The 17822-nt window shown below is 45.2% G+C and overlaps 1 long non-coding RNA gene across 1 annotated transcript in view; it reads right to left on the bottom strand.

Annotated features, from left to right (window-relative positions):
• The window catches only part of LOC112547581 (uncharacterized), a 76370-nt gene extending 59970 nt beyond the window's left edge, over nt 1-16400 (bottom strand). The window contains exon 1 of the long non-coding RNA XR_003091349.2: nt 16253-16400. This is a non-coding gene — a long non-coding RNA (uncharacterized LOC112547581). The remainder of the gene's footprint in view (nt 1-16252) is intronic.
• Between the last annotated feature and the right edge of the window lie 1422 nt (nt 16401-17822).

Here is a 17822-nt window from a genome sequence, read left to right as displayed (position 1 = left end):
ACTGAGCTAGAGAGCAAAGGAGCTCAGCTTATCCTTGCAGACCAATGAACAGAACTGCTGTACGATAGCTCTTGACATGCCTAACATATTCTCCAGAAAGCACGAAGGAGTATATAATTATTTACTTTATTATTAATCTTGTACTCAGGATCCAGCCTGAATCAGGTCACATTTTAAAAAAGAGCATCACAATCACAATTCAATCATGCAGTGGTTTTGCTTACCAATGTGTAAATAACATGAGCCTAACTTGAAGATTAACTACAAAATATTAACATTATTACCCCATTGGTGTTCTCTTTAATAATATATTGTTAACTACATTTATTTGCACTATAATTATTCTCGGTCAAGTAGTAAACTTCCTAGTTATATAAACTAGTAGTAAATACAAGCAACAAAAAGTGTAATTAAAAATGTGCTTCCAATGTAACTACACTGTAATTACAGTGCTCCTGTGATAATACAAAATGTAGCTTCTTTGTACTATGTGCTATAAAGAAACACAAGGCACCATCCTCATCTCCAAGGACTTAGGATATAATGTCAGGTGTGATCGGTTCAGTCACAGAGATCCCCTTAAGAATGTCATTTGATGTGCAGATATACCACAGAGCCTGCCTACGTTCCCTCTGGGATGCCCCACCCACTGTCCTGCTGAGCCAGACCCGCCAGTCTTCCCGAGCGATGGCATCTGATGCTGGAACCCATTCTGGATACTGTATTTTCCCACTGAAAGTGTGAAAATGATAAATAGCGCTAGGGATGTAGGTGACTAATTGATAAGTCCCTTGACTAGTTGCTTCCCTCTGCCAATTGTTGCCTCTATCACTGTCTCCATAAAGGGGTAAGGGGGGCAGGGGGATAGCGGGGACCAGGTGCGAGCCAGGAATCAGCTGATTCCCAGCTCATGCCCAGTCCCAGATGCTGCGCCTGGCTCTTAATACATGAGCCCAGCAGGCTCTTAATACATTTAACAATCAGAAGCGCAGCAGAGGGGAACCTGCCCAAGCCGGGAATCAGCTGGCCTGGTTTGCACTGCCCGCCTCTCCTCTGCTGCACTTCAGCCTTTTAAACGTATGAAGGACTTGCCAGCTCGTAATACATTTGGAAGGCTGGTGCAAAGTAGGGGTTCCCAGTGCAAGCCAGGACAGCTGATTCCTGGCTCGTGCCGGGTTCCCGCTGCACTTCAACCTTTTTATATTTAAGGCTGATGCGCAGCAGGGGGAAGTTGGTGCGAGTTGGGAATCAGCTGGTCCAGCTCACGCAAGGTCCCTCCTGCTGCGCGTTAGCCTTTTAAATGTATTATGAGCTGACAGGCTCTTAATACATTTAAAAGGCAGAGCCACAGCAGAGTTAGCTCCCGGGGCTGGGAGCTAACCCTGCTGCGGCTCCCTTGCTTAATAACTAATCGACTAGACGATGGAAAATCCATTAACTGGTTGATTAGCTGATTAAATGAAATTTAACATCCTTAAATAGCACACAAAGGATTCTTGCCTATAGCAAAAGAATATATAAAGATGGGAAACCGAACAGTAGGGGCTGCCAGATGCCAGGAGATGACTGCTTGAATCAGCTAAGGGTGTGTCTACACAGCAGGGCTTACCTCGAAATAAACAACGCAAATTGAGCTACATCAATTGTGTACCTTATTTTGGAATTGGGAGCATCTACACAGCACTTATTTTGAAATAGAGCACTCTTCCTCCAACAATCTAGGGTGCGTCTACACAGCAGGGCTTAACTCAAATTAAGCTACGCAAATTGAGCTATGTCAACTGCATAGCTTATTTTGAAATAGCTTATTTCGGGTTTTGGTGCTGTCTGCACAGCACTTATTTCGAAATGGAGCACTCTGTTTCCGACTTTCCTTACTCCTCGTACAATGAGGGTTACAGGAGTCGGAGTAAGAAATCCTCCAGCTTGGCAATATTTCGACATCATTTTGAAATAACTGCCTGCTGTGTAGACGTGGACTAAGTTGTTTCGAAATAAAGCTAGTTATTTCAAAATAATGTTGCTGTGTAGACATATCCCTACAGCCCAAATAATAATGACTGAACTATGTCCCCAATCCTGCAATCATTTACACAAGAGCCTAACTTTATTACCTTGATTATTCCCCTGGAAATCAGAATAGTAAAGGTAAATATGTATCTAAGTGTTTGCAGGATTAGGCCTAATTCAGCAAATACTGGAGGATAGGGGATAAGTGCAAGAAAAATGTGTCTGTTCATGGAAAATTTGCTCACCCTTAAAAAGAGACAAAATTTGTTGAATAAATTATGTGATGAATTATTCATCCAGCTCTGGTTCATAGAGAATGTGCATTTATATTCTTCAAGAAGCCCGTGGAACATCTTTCAACTGCTTCGTTACTAATTTCTGTCATGCAGGATTGCAGATTTGTACCTCTGTGTGTCCCTGTTCCTGGCCATCTTCATTACAACACAGAACATCAAGCCATCATGCCAGAAGAGAGTTTCTTTTCAGAAGTACTTTAAAGTTCACCAAAGTGATGTAAAGGAATTACCTGGCATTGAATTTGATGCTAACATTGGTTTCCCTGGGAGTGAAATGATAAGTTTGTGGCTACACAGTAGATCATCTACACCAGCGATTTGCAACCAAGAATAGTGAGTGGGCCACATGAGTGTCCCATCTTCATCTCAGTGGGCCGCATGACCAGTGGTGGACAAGCTGTGACCCACGGCCCAGCAGGGTTCCACCTGCGGCCTGCGCACACACTCTCTCCCGCCTTTCCCCTACATGCCTCTGGAGCACTGCAGCCCCGCACTTTCTACTCCCCCACTCCTGCCCAGAGTTTGAACAACTGGGAACAGCTGATTTGCAATGTGCAAGCTCTGGGAGCGAGGAGGAGGAGTGGGAACCGAGTGTGAATCAGTGAATTCATGGAACGCCAAAAGTGCTGAGAGGGAGGGGTAGGAGTAGGAAGCGCGGCTCCAGTGCACAAGAGGGATGTGGGGGATGAGGGCGGACAGGGGATCCGCAGGCGGAACCCCAGTGGGCTGCGTGTGGCTTGCAGGGGGCACCACTGATCCACACTGTCAAGTTGTACTAGTTTCTAGACAGCAACTAAGAGATACATTCGCAAACGGAATTTACCATGTTCAGTGCCCTGCCACCGGATGGAATTCATAGCCCTAAAGTAGGAGCCAAGACATCCACTACAATACTGGGGCCAGTTAGGCGCCCAAGAAAGGGATTCTCAAATGCCGGCACACTGAGTGGGGCACTGCATGAGCTAACCAATAAGAAATGTAGGGAAAAGGCTGTGTCACAAATCTTGTCTCCTCAGAGGAAGTGCCACTCATGATTCCCAGCTGTCAACTCAGTCCCAGGCTGTGTCTACACTGGCGCGATCTTGCGCAAAAGCAGCCACTTTTGCGCAAAAACTTGCTGCCTGTCTACACTGGCCATGTGTTCTTGCGCAAGTAAACTGAGGTTCTAATGTATGAAATCAGGGCTTCTTGCACAAGAATTCTGACGCTCCCACTCAGGAATAAGCCCTTTTGTGCAACTGTTCTTGCGCAGGAGGCCAGTGTAGACAGGCAGCATGAACGTCTTGTGCAAGAAAGCCCTCTGGTTAAAATGGCCATCAGAGCTTTCTTGCTCAAGAAAGCGTCTACACTGGCATGGATACTCTTGCGCAAAAGCACATCTCTTGCACAAAAGCATATGTCAGTGTAGATGCTCTCTTCTGGAAGAGTTTTTGCAAAAGAACTCTTCCGCAAAAGAGTTTTGCATGAGAACGCGCCGGTGTAGATGTAGCCCCTACAGTTTGATGCTTAAGCCAGGTCAGGCAAAAGGTGGTAGTGATGCCACTCCCATTACAACTTTTAGCCCAGTGGTTAGAGCACAGTGGTTAGGACACTCAACTCACATCCTAAACTGATGAGACCTTCACACATTGAGTGACCCCCAACCGATGCTGAAATGGTTGCGTATATATATGCCTATGAATAAGAAAGAAAGAAAAAACAGAGCAAGTGCTACTCAGTGCAAAGTGTCTGATCTGTGCCTTATACACAAACTCAGAGACAATAGGCTCCACAGAGATAGAAACAGAGACCCACAAGATGACAACAGCCCTAGCCCCAGCCTTTGACATCCTAGCAACCTCCTGAGGTGGCATGAGATGGGGACAGCACATGTGCAATCCAACCAGGCACTGCTATTACAAATCTTTGCTTATAAACAAAGAGGCAGGCTCTCTCCAAAGTGAAGCACCCAATGGGCAGCCATCTTGAAGAACCTCAGCTACTGCATAGAATAAGTAACCTCTTCTTCTATGTTTTCATGGAAACTTCTTCACAGAATCCTAGAGACAATAGGGCCTGGGTGCGCCTCTCACCCAGTGTCTCTCAGATTGTTACAGCCCATGCATCACAACACAAACAACATTTATTTTGTGTGTGTTCAAACCCAGAGGGATTTAAGGAGGAACAGAAAGAGAAACACCCAGTTCTTAATTTGTAATGAAAGACGTGCCAGGGTTTTTTACTTTCTTTACTTTACTTTCACTACTGATGTGGCAAGTGTAGAGATGCCTGGGTTATGACCTGCAAAGCCTACAAGTGCCAGGAAGCAGTTCTATACTCAGCAACTCCCATCTACCACTCACCCATCCACTACTCAAAACCCAGTTACAGTTTCTTGTTGCATACCCCTCCTCCTCTGAAACTGCAGTTTTGTAGCTGCAAGGGATTGTGGGATTTGGGGTCATGGTGAGAAACCACAGCTGTCCTTTTTGTGTGACCTATAAGAAGGTTGAGAAGTATTGATCTGGTCTAGCTTCCTGCCCGTGCTCAAATGTTCCTGCCAGTATCTAGATGTCAAGAGCCATGTGAAATGAATAATGTTTAAACCAGAACTCAGGAGTACTCCTTTGACCTCTCACTCAGCTGTGAGCTGTGATTTCTTCCCTTTGCCAAATAACTGAGGGAAAACTGTTTGCCTTGGTCTTGGATGGGCTGTGGTATTAATTTGAGTGAATTGTAATTGGTTGCCACAATGTGATTTTTCTAAGCTTGTTCAATCTATCTGGATGCTTTTATCATTAGCATGTGATTACTTGTTCCTCATCTTTAATGGGAGCTGATGCTTTACATAGAATAAAAGACCCCTTTTTTTGTGAATTGTGCAATGTATTCAAGATATAATTTGCCTATAAGAAACTTTGGAGTTAATGTGACCTGACAACAGAAAGTTTGGTTCTTCATGCCTAGCTTCCAAAGATTTACAAATATGAATGCTACAATTTATGAGTAGTGCTGCTACAGTACAACTGTGGGGGAAAAAAACACTGATTTATGCAGGAAACTCAATTTATATACTATCAAAGTGAGATTTTTTTTTAGGCTTTAGAAAAAGTTTGGTACTGCATACGACACTTTCCGAAGGCATTATTTCAATGACAAAGAAAGGAGTTACATAAGCACTCTGTAATTTCCCTGTAGAACTTTGTGTGGGTGTTAAGGCTGTGTGTGTTATGTGAGAGATGGGTTCACTGCATTATGCATTATCATGACAGTGGGTTGCCAGAAATACAGCCCAACATTTTCAAAGTTGAGTGCTGAAAGTTAGACACTTACATTCATATTTAGATATCTATGGGCTTTTCTCCACTCACCCCGAGTTCGATGCGGTAGCGATCTATTTCCTGGGATTTGATTTAGCACGTCTATTAAGGACCCACTAAACCAATCACTGATTACACTCCAGTCAATTCCGGTACTCCACTTGCTTGTGAGGAGTAAGGGAACTCTTTGGGAAAGTTTCTCTAATTAACCTCTTGCAGTTGGGATGCTGCGGAAATTTGACCTAAGGTATGTCAACACTGGCTATATTATTCTTGAAGCTGGAATTGAGTCTCTTAGGTTGACTTTCTTCCCTACCCTAGACCTGGTCTAAATAAAAGTGGTCTGATTTTTTTTCCCCAGCGATGCTGAGCATCCACTCTGTCAATTATAGTATAATTAAAACGCAAAAACCTGTGTTGTATACTATGCTTGAGATTCTGAACAAGCAAATGGCTTTGGATAATAGAATCCTTGCCCATGAACTATCAACCCAAACTCAAATAAGCCAGCTTTCCAGTCCTGTGGCACTGCTTGGTTTCGACCAGTTGGAGAAAAGCTGAAATCTGTTAACAGAAGCAATTTGCAAGATGTTTCTAACCTCCTGGAATCTAAGGAAGGCTGGAAAGCTTTTACCAAGGTCGACTCTTGTTAGACTTCAAGCCTAGTTTCTCAATCATAAAAGAGCAGGAAAGTTTGGGATCGGTCATATACCTACTCCTAATATTAGGGATGATCCTGAGAGATGCTGAATGTCCTCAGTGCCTGCAGCAGTCAGTGACCTCACAGCATCAGACATCATTTGTAGTTCACCATTCATTGTTAATGATGCTTACCATGGAGAAGAGAATTACAGGAAACTGAACACCCTATCTGGGAAGGTAAAGAGCTTTTATGTTCCCCTTTGATACAAGTATATAATAAGTGCTAACACTGACATTTCCAAGACTGCTTAGGCTCTTACATTTATGTCCGTGGACTGATTTTTCCAAAGCACTTAATAACGCCAAACTAAGTAGATAGCCAGATTTTCAGAGAGGCTGAGAATTTAAAGGGAGTTGGGAGTTTAAATACTGAAAACTGGACCACTTTTACTAGAGTGCCTAAATGTGGATTTGGAGCCTAGCTTGAGGGACGCTGGGATTGAAAGTGCTGGGCTACCTATATCATCTTTCCATCAGCCTTTCAGCGGGTGTCTTACACTTCCTTGCAGTTTGTAATTAGACTCCCGGCTACAGATCTGACTGCGCCTGTCTGCCCATCTGACATGCTAATCACTTCAGAATCCGTATGCTAAGCTGCATTAAATCAGAGCAGGGACTTGGGTTTTATGAAAATTGTCGTAATTATATCCCCAAGTTCTGAACGAAAAAAAAATCCCCAAACTCATTCACTGCTCTCATCCTGGCAGGAAGCTTGTCAGGAAAGAATATACCTCTCTCTATCTTGCATGTAACACCCAGTTGTATCTGTACACAGCCTTGTCATGTCATGTCAGGCTCACAGGTCCCTGAGACCTTCAGGGCTCTCACTGCCCTCCCTTCCTCCCCCACACTGTGCTCCAACACATAACCAGACTTTGATTTCTCCTGGTTTCCTCTGATTCTACATAAGCCTCAGAACGACTTGCCCCTGTTGGGTCTTCTTTCTGGTTCCTGGCTGAGAATGCTCCACTTCAGGAGACCATGTAGGTGTGTGCATTAATTCCAACCCCAGACCATGTGCTACAAGCACTGTCCTGAGCAGGGATGCTTCCCTGAATTGTGGCCTTTTTGCCCCTATTTGCCTGGTTGTTCTCAGAGGGCTCCAGTCTGTATGGCACCAGACACACTGGCCCAGATCCAGCAAAGCCTTCAGCCTTCAGTGCTCAAGAGTCATGTGTCAGAGTGCTCAGCACCTTACCGGACTGAGTCCAGACCTGGGAGGAATGATCCTGCTGAGACAACACATTCAAAATGTCTCTCTGTCCTGCCCAGGTTTTTTGCTGTTCAATGCTTCCTCATTCCCTACCCTAGAACAGGCCTGCCAATGTAGAAGGGCAAAAAAAGGTGGAAATTGCCCAGTGGCCTATTTCACTAGGTCCAATGGTCCCAGCCACTGCCATGGTAGCTCTGCCTGCTCTGGGGATAGTGTCTCTTGATTCAAAGATGCAACTGATATGTCCCATGCAGGTTCCAGGGAAGGGTTACTGGGCCCCAGAACCTGCCTGAGGTCTATCAAAAGTGTCTTTGACTCAAGAGATGCTGTTGCAGCTTTTCCTCAGAGCAGGCAGGCTGGTCTGGGGTTGGGAGGGAAGGCATGGTGCGGTGCATCCAAGCAGGTGGGGGATGAGAATGGGCCAGCCTAGAGGTCCTCTGACAGAGACAGGCACTTGTGGCTTTTTGGGGGAGGGGTGCTTGTGGCCCTGCCCAAGGAAGGGGCAGGGGGCCCAAAGATTTCTGCCCTGGGGCTCAGAATTGCCATCAGTGGGACTGCCCTAGTCTGATTTTATGATGACACTTTAGTCAGGAACAATGGTCTAATTTCTCTCTCTCTGTCTCGCTGTGTCTGCCATGCTGCTGGCAGGAAGTGACTCTAACAGCTGGTCACACAGGGTGTCCACAAAGGCCCAAAATATGTAACAGAATTGGACCAACATTGCCTTTGTTGCTTCATCCTGGTAGCAAATGGTTTTCTCAGAGGCTATGTCTATACTATAGGCTTCTTGTGCAAGAAGCTTTCCGTGTAAGAGATCTTTCGCTAAAACTTCTTATGCAAGAGAGCATCCGCACTGCAGAAGCGCATTGAAAAAGCAAAGCGCTTTTGTGAAAGAGAGCATCCAGACTGCATGGATGCTCTCTCAAAAGGAAACTCTGATTGCTATTTACAGAATGGCCACCAAGACACCTGGGCTTTTTTCGATTGCCTCTTTTTGAGCAAAAAACCCCTGTTCCCCATCCACACACACCTTTTGCACAAGAGCACTTGCGCAAAAAGGAGTTATTCCTTGTAGAAAGAGGAATACCTACACCAGAAAAACCCCTCTGTTCTTTCGTCTTACTTGTGCAAAAACGCGATTGAGGTGTGGATGCGCCGTGAGTTTTTGCACAAAAATAGCCGATTTTGCACAAAAACTCTATAGTGTAGACCTAGCCAGAGAGTTTATTCCCATCCTCCCTGAGACAGTTCCCACAAACAGAACAACTGATGCTTTTCAACTGCTTTGCCAGAGTGCCTTCGTAACACTACAAATAAGGAAGATGGAGTACTTTTATGAACTAGTGTCAAAATGATTTCATCAGCCCATGGTGCTAAACAAGTTATTTATTGCTTCTTAATTTCAAGAGACAAAACTTCGATGATAATAATGTGAATGGCCATCACAGAAACACATTTAGCCTATGATTACCACTCGCCCTGACAAAAAACAAAGTTTAATGCAAATGAAGAAATATTTTTTAAAAGTAACATAACAAGTCAAACAAACCTGAGTCTATGTGGATAGGCACGCTCAGTACTCTACATATTGCTGCAGTCCCAATATGGAAATTAGCAACTCTTTTTGTCCGTTAAGTGAGCCAGTGCCTGCAGCAGCCAATCTGATTCCTGGCAGATTAATCCTTGTTTGAAAGTACTCTGAGTCCACAAAACCATGTGAGTCAATTTGTTTGTATTCAGCAATGGGAAGGGAGTTGTGTTGTTATGGATCATCTATTCGCTGATAGACTGAACTGCCCAAAATAAAGGATGACACAAAGCCGTGCAATTCTCCCTTCTTTCCAGGGAATATTTGGAGCAATTATGCTCCTCTAATGCACGTTCTCTGCCCCCTTCTCTCCCCCCCCACAGCTCCCTTTGGGGTTGGAGTGGCTCAGCACAACTCCCAATGCAGGGTTGGGCCTAGATTGGGCAGTTTAGTCAATGTTTTGTTTATTGTGGCCGCAGCCCTGACATTAGTTATTAATGGGTCATTATAAGGGAATGATCTACATCTTCAAAAACGGGCAGTGATTTTGGATGCTTGGAGATTCATAGATCCCAAGGCTGTAAGGGGTTATTGTGGTGATCTTTTCTGACCTCCTGTCCGTAAAACTCCCACAGTGAAGATATCTTAATGGTGTCAGGCATTTAGAATGCACTGAGCTATCGTACTTTATAGCCAGGGCCCTTTCAGCTGTCTCAAGTTAGGGCACCATAGATTGGGGGAGCTCAAGTAATTAATCACTTTGAAAATGTAGACCGTTGTGGATTTTCAACTGTCTAGTTTAAATCTGTCTAGTTTAGCCCATTTCCTTCAGCCTTGCCTTATAGCTCATGTTTTCTAGAACTTTAATCATTTTTCTTGCTCTTCTCTGGACCTTCTCCAAATCTTTCTTGAAATGTGGGGCCCAGACCAGGACACAATACTCCAGCTGAGGCCTAATCAGCGCAGAGTAGAGCAGAAGAATGACTTCTCAAGTCTTGCTCACAACACTCCTGTTAATGCATCCCAGAATCATGTTTGATTTTTTTTTGCAATAGTGTCACACTGTTGATTCATATTTAGCTTGTGGTCCACTATGACCCATAAATCCCTTTCTGCTGTACTCCTTCCTAGATAGTCGCTTCCCATTCTGTATGTGTGAAACTGATTGTTCCTTCCTAAGCAGAGTACTTTGCATTTGTCTTTATTAAACTTCATCCTATTTACCTCAGACCATTTCTCCACTTTGTCCAGATCATTTTGAATTATGACGCTATCTTCCAAAGCAGTCGCAACCCCTCCCAGCTTGGTATCATCTGCAAACTGAATAAGCGTACTCTCTATGCCATCATCTAAATCATTGCTAAAGATATTGAACAGAACTCGTCCCATAACAGACCCCTGTGGAGAGGGTGCCAGCAAATGGAGAACATGGAAGCAATGGCTAAAGAAAGCAATGTCCATCATGATAAGTGACGACCATGCCAGCAGTGAAAGAGATTTTCTATAATGAGGCTGTTTTAGAGAAGACTCTACACTGAGACTAGGGAGATATGCCTTAAGTGCCTGTCTCTGCCACATAGTTCTTGTGTCCATTAAGTCACTTAATTTTGGGCAAGTCACTTAATTTTCCTTTGCCTTAATGTAAAGTGAGGTTAATGCGACTTCTCTTCCTTTACCTCAGAGGAGCATGGTAAGGATCAATTAATTAGTCCTCTCTAAGATGCTAGTATCCTATAGCAATAGGGGAGCATTTACATAATTAGACATACACAATACACTTGGGAAATTCACCCCACTCATTTCAGCATCGGATTGACTGGGGAATTGAACAAATATTCAAACCACTTAGTGGATTTATAAGCAAAAAACTTCATTAAATTGCAGTTAAGGCCATGTGTCAGAGACCAGAGTGTCTAAAATCTTTACAAGAATGTTGGAGTAAGCATACTTAGCCTGATTAAATGCAGCAAGGAGGTTGTAATGAATGGGGGTGGAGGTTACTATATTTTTCTGGACAACCCAGCAATTCAGTTAACTAAATCGCCTGTAAGGGTTAAACCCACAGACAATGGGTTCAAGGGTGGAGTTTCAGGAGGGAGGGGGTAATAACCATGCACACCAAGATATGGCTTGCTTTTCATCTTATTCCCCAGACCAGTGGTTCCTAATCACCGATCTGCGGATTGCTGCTGAGCCACGAACAGCTGCTGAGCTGTGAACCACTGCTGCCAGGGGCGGATATAGGGCAGGGCGAGCGGAGTGGGTGCCCCGGGCCCCTTGCTTCAAGAAGCCCCGCGCATGTGCAGTGGCAAAGGGGGGGCCCTGCAAAATTGTGCTGCCCTGGGCCCCGCAAAATGGTCATCTGCCCCTGACTGCTGTTAGGCCATGGTGGCTCTGGGGGTGCACCATGCAGTGTCTCCCCTCCGGCTTCAGCTGTTGGGAGAGGTGTGTCCTGCCCTACCTCTCAGCCAACCAGTGCCGGGCACAGGCAGGGTCTCCTCCTGGGGTGTGTCTAGACTACAGGGTTTTGTCGACAAAAGTTCACTGTTGTCAACAAAACTATACCTACATCTACACTGCCACTGAGTTCTGTCGACATAGTGTTGACAGAACTCAGCAGTTTTGTTGACGGCAGTAAACCTCATTCTACAAGGAATAACGCCTTTTGTCGACAGAGTTTTGTCGACAGAAGGCGTTATTGCCTCTACACTGTCCTTTGTGTCTACACTGTCATGTCGACAAAGCAGCTTGCTTTGTCGACAGAACTGGATGTAGTCTAGACGCTCTTTGTCGACAGAACTTCTGTTGACAAAAGCCTGTAGTCTAGACGTACCCCTGGACCTGGAAGAGCAGTTCACTATATGACGGGAGGGCTGCACAGAGCCCAGCACAGCAGCCTTAGAGCAGCTGCAACCTGGGGTAGCAACACTCAGCTGGTGGCTGGGAGGCAGCACAGGGCTAGGCGAGGAAGGTGGGGCAGGCACTGGAGGTTCCGGGGGCGGCGCTAGTGCTGAGATCTGGGGGTAGGAGGCTCTACGAGATTGGGGGATTGGCACTGGGGAGCTCTGGAACCAAAGCTAATACTGGAGGGCTCTGAAGGCAGGACTAGTCCTGGGGAGCTCTAAGGGGGTGGAAAGCGGACACTGGGGAGCTTTAGGGGTGGGATTAATAGAAGGGGGCTAGAGGGGAAGAGCTGGCACTGGGTGGCTCTGGGGACAGGGCTAATTTTGGGGGCTGAGGGCTGGCACTGAGGGGCTCTTGGGGAGTTGGGTGCAGAGGGGCTCTGGAAACAGGAGGCTGGCACTGGGGGATCTGGTGGTGGTCGGCTCTAAGGGGCAAGGGGCTGGCACTGAGGGGTTTGGGATGGGGACTGGCACTGCAGGGCTCTGAGGGTGGGAGGCTGGCACTAGGGGTGTTGGATGCAGGGGATTCTTGGGTCAGTGCTGGGGGGGGGTAGTGGAGGGGTTGGGGGGCTCTAGGGGTTAGGACTGGTACTGGGGGACTCTGGTGACCAGGATATACCCCAGCCCCAGCCCTAGCCCCTAGAGCTGCCACAAACATGGCAACTGCCAGAGCTGAAGGCAGCTGTTTGCAGCAGCTCTGGGGACCAAGGTTTTTGATAGACCAGTAACATTTCATTTGCATCGTATATATAGTAGCTCGATGTCTGTGCGTCTGTAATGCTGACATCCTTGGCCACGCCCCCGACCGTGTATGTCAGTGCCCCGTCTTCCGTTGCCCTTCTGCTGTGGCGCTCTGTGTCCTAGAAGGCAGGAAGTTCTGTGCGCATGTGCCTAAGCTGCAAAGTCAGCTATACAAAGAATTATAGACTTGTTTTTAAACTCTCTCCAGGGGGAGGGTTAAAGAGCTTGAGGGCACCCCACTGGGAGAAATTCCCAAGTGCATCTTCCTGGGTTTTCAAAGGGATTTTGCATTTGGTTTGTGGCAGCGTACCATCCAAGGTCAGAGAATCTGTGATGCCGGAGAGTTTTTAAACAAAAGCCTTTAGTGGCAGGGTATTGTAAAGTCTCTTGTGGGTCCCCACCTTCTACACTCAAAGTGCTAGAGTGGGGACCAGCCTTGACAGAGGTATGGACACCTGATTAAGCCCCATGCCTAAGAGGAAAAGGAATCTGTCAGCAAAAGATGAGAGTTTGCAGTAGCATGAACGAAGTACTGGTAAATGTCTGAGGTGGGGGAGAAATTTACAGTGGCTTGCATGTCATGCAGATGCCTACAAGTTATTTCAATTCTTCTCTAGACTATCTGGGATACCACTAGCACATGATAATGTTTGTGCTGGAGGCTCCTTCTGGCCCAGACGCAAAGCCCTCATTTAATATGTTTACTCCCTGTGCAGAATGTTTATGGCAGAATATAAGAAGCCATTTGCAATGTATAACAACAACTTTATTGGACTTACTCATAAACAAAGCTACATACTCTTATGTGCCAGCAGATGGCACTCTATTAATATATACATTTCTCTTTTATCTAGCATTCTCCTAGTGCAGAATATGATGCCTTGATATCACTAAGGTATCACAGAAGAGAAACAAAAGAACATAGCTACCATCTCTAGGCAAGAAGCTTTGGTCTCTTCACACTTGTATACAATTTTTAAATCTTAGCCCAACCCGGCAGAACTGCTTCTGACCCCTCATGTGTGTCCTTTAGGAATAATTCACATTAATACTCCACCAGCATTGTTTCAGAACAGATTGGGAGAAATCCAAATGCTGGACTAATTGTTCAGAATTAAGCTAGTGACAGTGCAATGCTACAGTGGAATTGAGATTTCTCAGCAGTATACACAGGTAGTTAGAGACAGGCCACACTCCAGACAGTTTAAAGCTGAAATAGACAAAATAGATGCGGTGTGGTAGAAATTCAGTATTATTATCCTCACTTTACAGATGGGGAATTTAGGCACAGAGAGATTAAATGATCTGCCAAGATCTATGGCAAAAGCAGGAATTGAACCCAGATCTCCATTTAATTGAAGAGTGGAGGCCTTTCTAAAAGATATGCTGCATGTTAAACAGAAGTTATGGGCCTGGTGCAGAAAGTACCGGTGGAAGTCCTATAGCCTGTGTTATGCAAAAGATCAGACTAGAACGTAGGTGTTTACAGTGCTCCCTTCTGGACATCAAATCTGTGAGTCTCCGTAGCCAGACATGAACCCTCCTTGTAACATCCATTTTTGCTTTCCTGGAGCATACAGGGCACACAGAGCAGAAGGCCCGGATATGCAGGCTGCTGTGACCGTGAATGGCTGTAAACAGAGATATGCCAATAGCTGACCAAGAGGCTGCTGAAGAGTGCCCTTGACTTAACCCATATTGATATGAACACACAGCCGTCCGTGGGGGGAGGAATCTCTCGCTCAGTAAAAAAATGTCTAGTACTCACAATTTAGTTCTCTCTCTTGCAAGTGTAAATTAACTTGAAACTTGCTTGTAAGAACTGGCGCCACAAAATGGACCAGTACAATTTGCTATCTTAAGATAAGAAAGAGGATACGGGCCCCCAGGGGTATAAAGAGGGTCCAGCAGCACATTTACTCTGAGTGTCAATCTACCATCTATCTGCTGGTCGGGTTAGGTGTTTGATCTCCCGAGGTTCCAGAGGGGACGCCCACCTCGTATTCGTCTTTCCTAGGAATTGAGAGACCGGCCCTGGCCTGACACGCTGGAGTCAAGAGGCACAGAAAGGTGTAAAAATTTTACCTGGATGTGGTCCTTTGTCTTAAGTGTACACATAGACTTAGAGCTCTTTAAAGATTAAGCTGTCACTTGGTACCATTATTTCTATTTTCTATCTTTATTTTCTTTGTAACTATTTTTAAAATCTGTATTTGCTAACAGTTAAGAAAGAGAGCAATAGCCATTGTAAACATATGCTTTTATAAGTCTTTTTAATAAACCTTGTAACTGTTTAAGTTTTTAACCTGACTCCTTCAGTTGCTGTAACAGAACCAAGCACAATTTAAAAGAACTTCAGCCAGTCATAAAGGGACAGGCATAGGAAGAGCTTGGGCGTTTGGATCTGTGTCACTCCCAGGTGACAGGTCCGTTGGGGCACCTTTCAGCCTTTCCTAGGCTGCCCGCTGCAAAGGAACCCTGTGTTCTAGCAGCTAAAATCTAAGGTGTAATAAGCTCTTCCTATAAAAAGGGGCGTCTGTTGGCCTGCTGGCTACCCTCTGCGACGGGACCCCAGTCCTAGCAGTAAAGACACGGACGTTAAACCTTTTCTCGGAAACACACACACACACACACACACACACTGCCCTGACCATCGGCTGACAGTCTCCTCAGCCCAGCGGTGAAAGTAAGATACTATGCCCTGGTGCAGCACTCTGGAGAAGCCATCCGGCTGGGGCACTCAGCTCCGCTAGGAGTGGGGCATTCCCAGCGAGGCTCCTGGCTTCCTGCAGGCAATCACACTCAGCAGCAGATAGCCCAAGGCCTGAGCCCCCTCCACCTTCGCTGCCAATTTTGGAGGGTAGGTGGGAATGCGGGAGTGAGGGGAAAGTGCAGAGTCTCAAGTGGGAGGCTGGGTTGTGATAGGACAATACTCGTAAGAAATGTGCTACTTTCACCCCTGCCTCAGCTCAGGAAAATGGCTGAACCCCAAGACTGAGCTGTCTGAATTACTGATTATTTTAGTTCACCACCAATTTTTTTTAAAAAGGGGGCAATGGTGTCAAACTGAAAACCATTTTTGTTAACCCCCAAAATTTAAAAAAACCAACACCGGGAATTAAGCTAAATGTTCTGATTTGGCAAAACTGAAATGAGTTCTCAATTTCACCCATTTTAAAAGAGGTGTTTAAGAAATGAAAACAGAAAGACGTTTGTGTGACAAGTTGTTTTGTCCAAACAATCAAAACGTTTCTTTTCAAAATGTGAAAAAATTAAAATACTTTATGTTAGGAAATTTTTTTGTACTGAAACAATAAGGCAAACCTCACCTGAATTTTCCAAGTGTTCAGTGTTACGGGATATACCTTTAAAAAATCACCCCGCTATACCACAAAAGTATTTTTCCTCTCTGGAATCTACACAACAAGCTCTGTGCTGATCATTCACAGCAGAATAAACTCCTGCCCTCCTTCATCTTTCATTTCAGTTTACAGCTCAAACAGCCAATGATAAAAGCTCCCTTTTAAAAATGCAAATGTGAATCTTTCCCATCGTCCTACCTCCTCACTGGAGTCCAATTTCCTCCTCCTTTGTTTCTCCATTACTGAAATGTGATATTTCTTTTTAAGGATGAGGCATTAGTTTCCACAGGCTACTGATTCAGGCCAGGCATATTTAATGTGCATTCTCATTCAGCTATCCTAGCCTCCCCTCTCCTGTCACAGAGAATATCTGCTGAGCAACGGAAGGCAGTGATCCAAAGAACAGTTTCCTAGGAAGAAACTGGTCAGAGACCTCAGCACATCACAAATAGCTGTAGCCTGTGGTTTATTATCAAGGACCTGAAAATGTGAAACAAATAAAAGAAACCCTAGAAGGGCATAAGCATCCTAAATCTGAAATATTAAATCAGAAAGCTTTTGACAACATCCTACATCAAAGGCTTTTAAGCAGAGTAAACAGTCCTGGGATAAACGTCCTCTCATGAACCAGCACCATGTTAAAAGACAGGGAATAAACTGGTCAGTTTTCACAGTGAAGAGAGGTAAATACATATCCGGTCTTAGGGGTGGGCAAGTCGGGTGGTTGCCTGGAGCTGCCGATTGGTTAGGACCAGCACTAGGTAAATAGCAAGGTCTCCCAGTGATTGATAGTGGGACCAGTGCTGTTCAGCAGATTCATATATTAACAGGGAAAAGGGTAAAGCGGTGAATTGGCAAAGTGTACAGATGATACAAAATTACTCAAGATAGTTAAGTGCACAGCAAAGAGCTACAAGGAGATCTCACAAAACTGGGTGACTGAATAAGAAAATAGCCAATGAAATTCTGTGTTGATAAATGTAAAGTAATGAACATTCTCCCTTTTCAGTTTGTTGCCAGGGGACGTGGTGAAGGCCAAAAGCATAACAGTTACAAAAATAAACCTAGGTAGGCTCATGGTGGATAGCTCCATCAATGGCTATTAGCCACGATGATCAGGAATACAACCCCGTGGTCTGCATGTCCCTAAATTTCAGACTGCTGGAAGCTGGGACTGGATGACTATGGAAGGATCACTTGATAATTTCCCTGATCTGTTCATTCCACTTAATCATGTTGGGATTGGTCCTGCCTTGGGCAGGGGGCTGGACTTGATGACCTTCTGAGGTCTCTTCCACCGTTATGATTCTATGATCTGCCACTGTCTGAAAACTGGATATTGGGTTAGATGGACTTTTGGTTTGCCCTAATATGGCCATTCTTAGGTTCTTACTCAGGGCCGGTGCTAACCAATTGGCAGCCCCAGGTCAAGCAAAAAAAATTTGTTGAGCAAAAAAAAAAAAAAAGATCCGAGAGTTCAGGAGATTGGACCAAAATGCAGTTGCGGCCCCCCCACCACTAAGACCAGCTCTGTCAGTGGCCCCTTCAAAATGGCAGCCCCAGGCAACCGCACGGCTCGAGCACCCCTAAGACCAGCTCTGTTCTTACCGTCCCAGTTCTGTTTCCATTGTAGTCAAAGGCTAGACTCCTATTGACTTCAATGGGAGAAGGATTGATTCTTTGAAAGCACACAATTCCCAAAGTCAGATCAGTTGTTTGACTAGGGCCTTGATTCTTCAGAGAACTTTCTGTTTTCCAATGCTTTCCT

The sequence above is a fragment of the Pelodiscus sinensis genome, chromosome 4 (assembly GCF_049634645.1).
Source record: "Pelodiscus sinensis isolate JC-2024 chromosome 4, ASM4963464v1, whole genome shotgun sequence".
NCBI lineage: Eukaryota > Metazoa > Chordata > Testudines > Trionychidae > Pelodiscus > Pelodiscus sinensis.
Note: the sequence above shows the minus strand (reverse complement) of the source record. Positions and strands in the feature narration are given on the sequence as shown.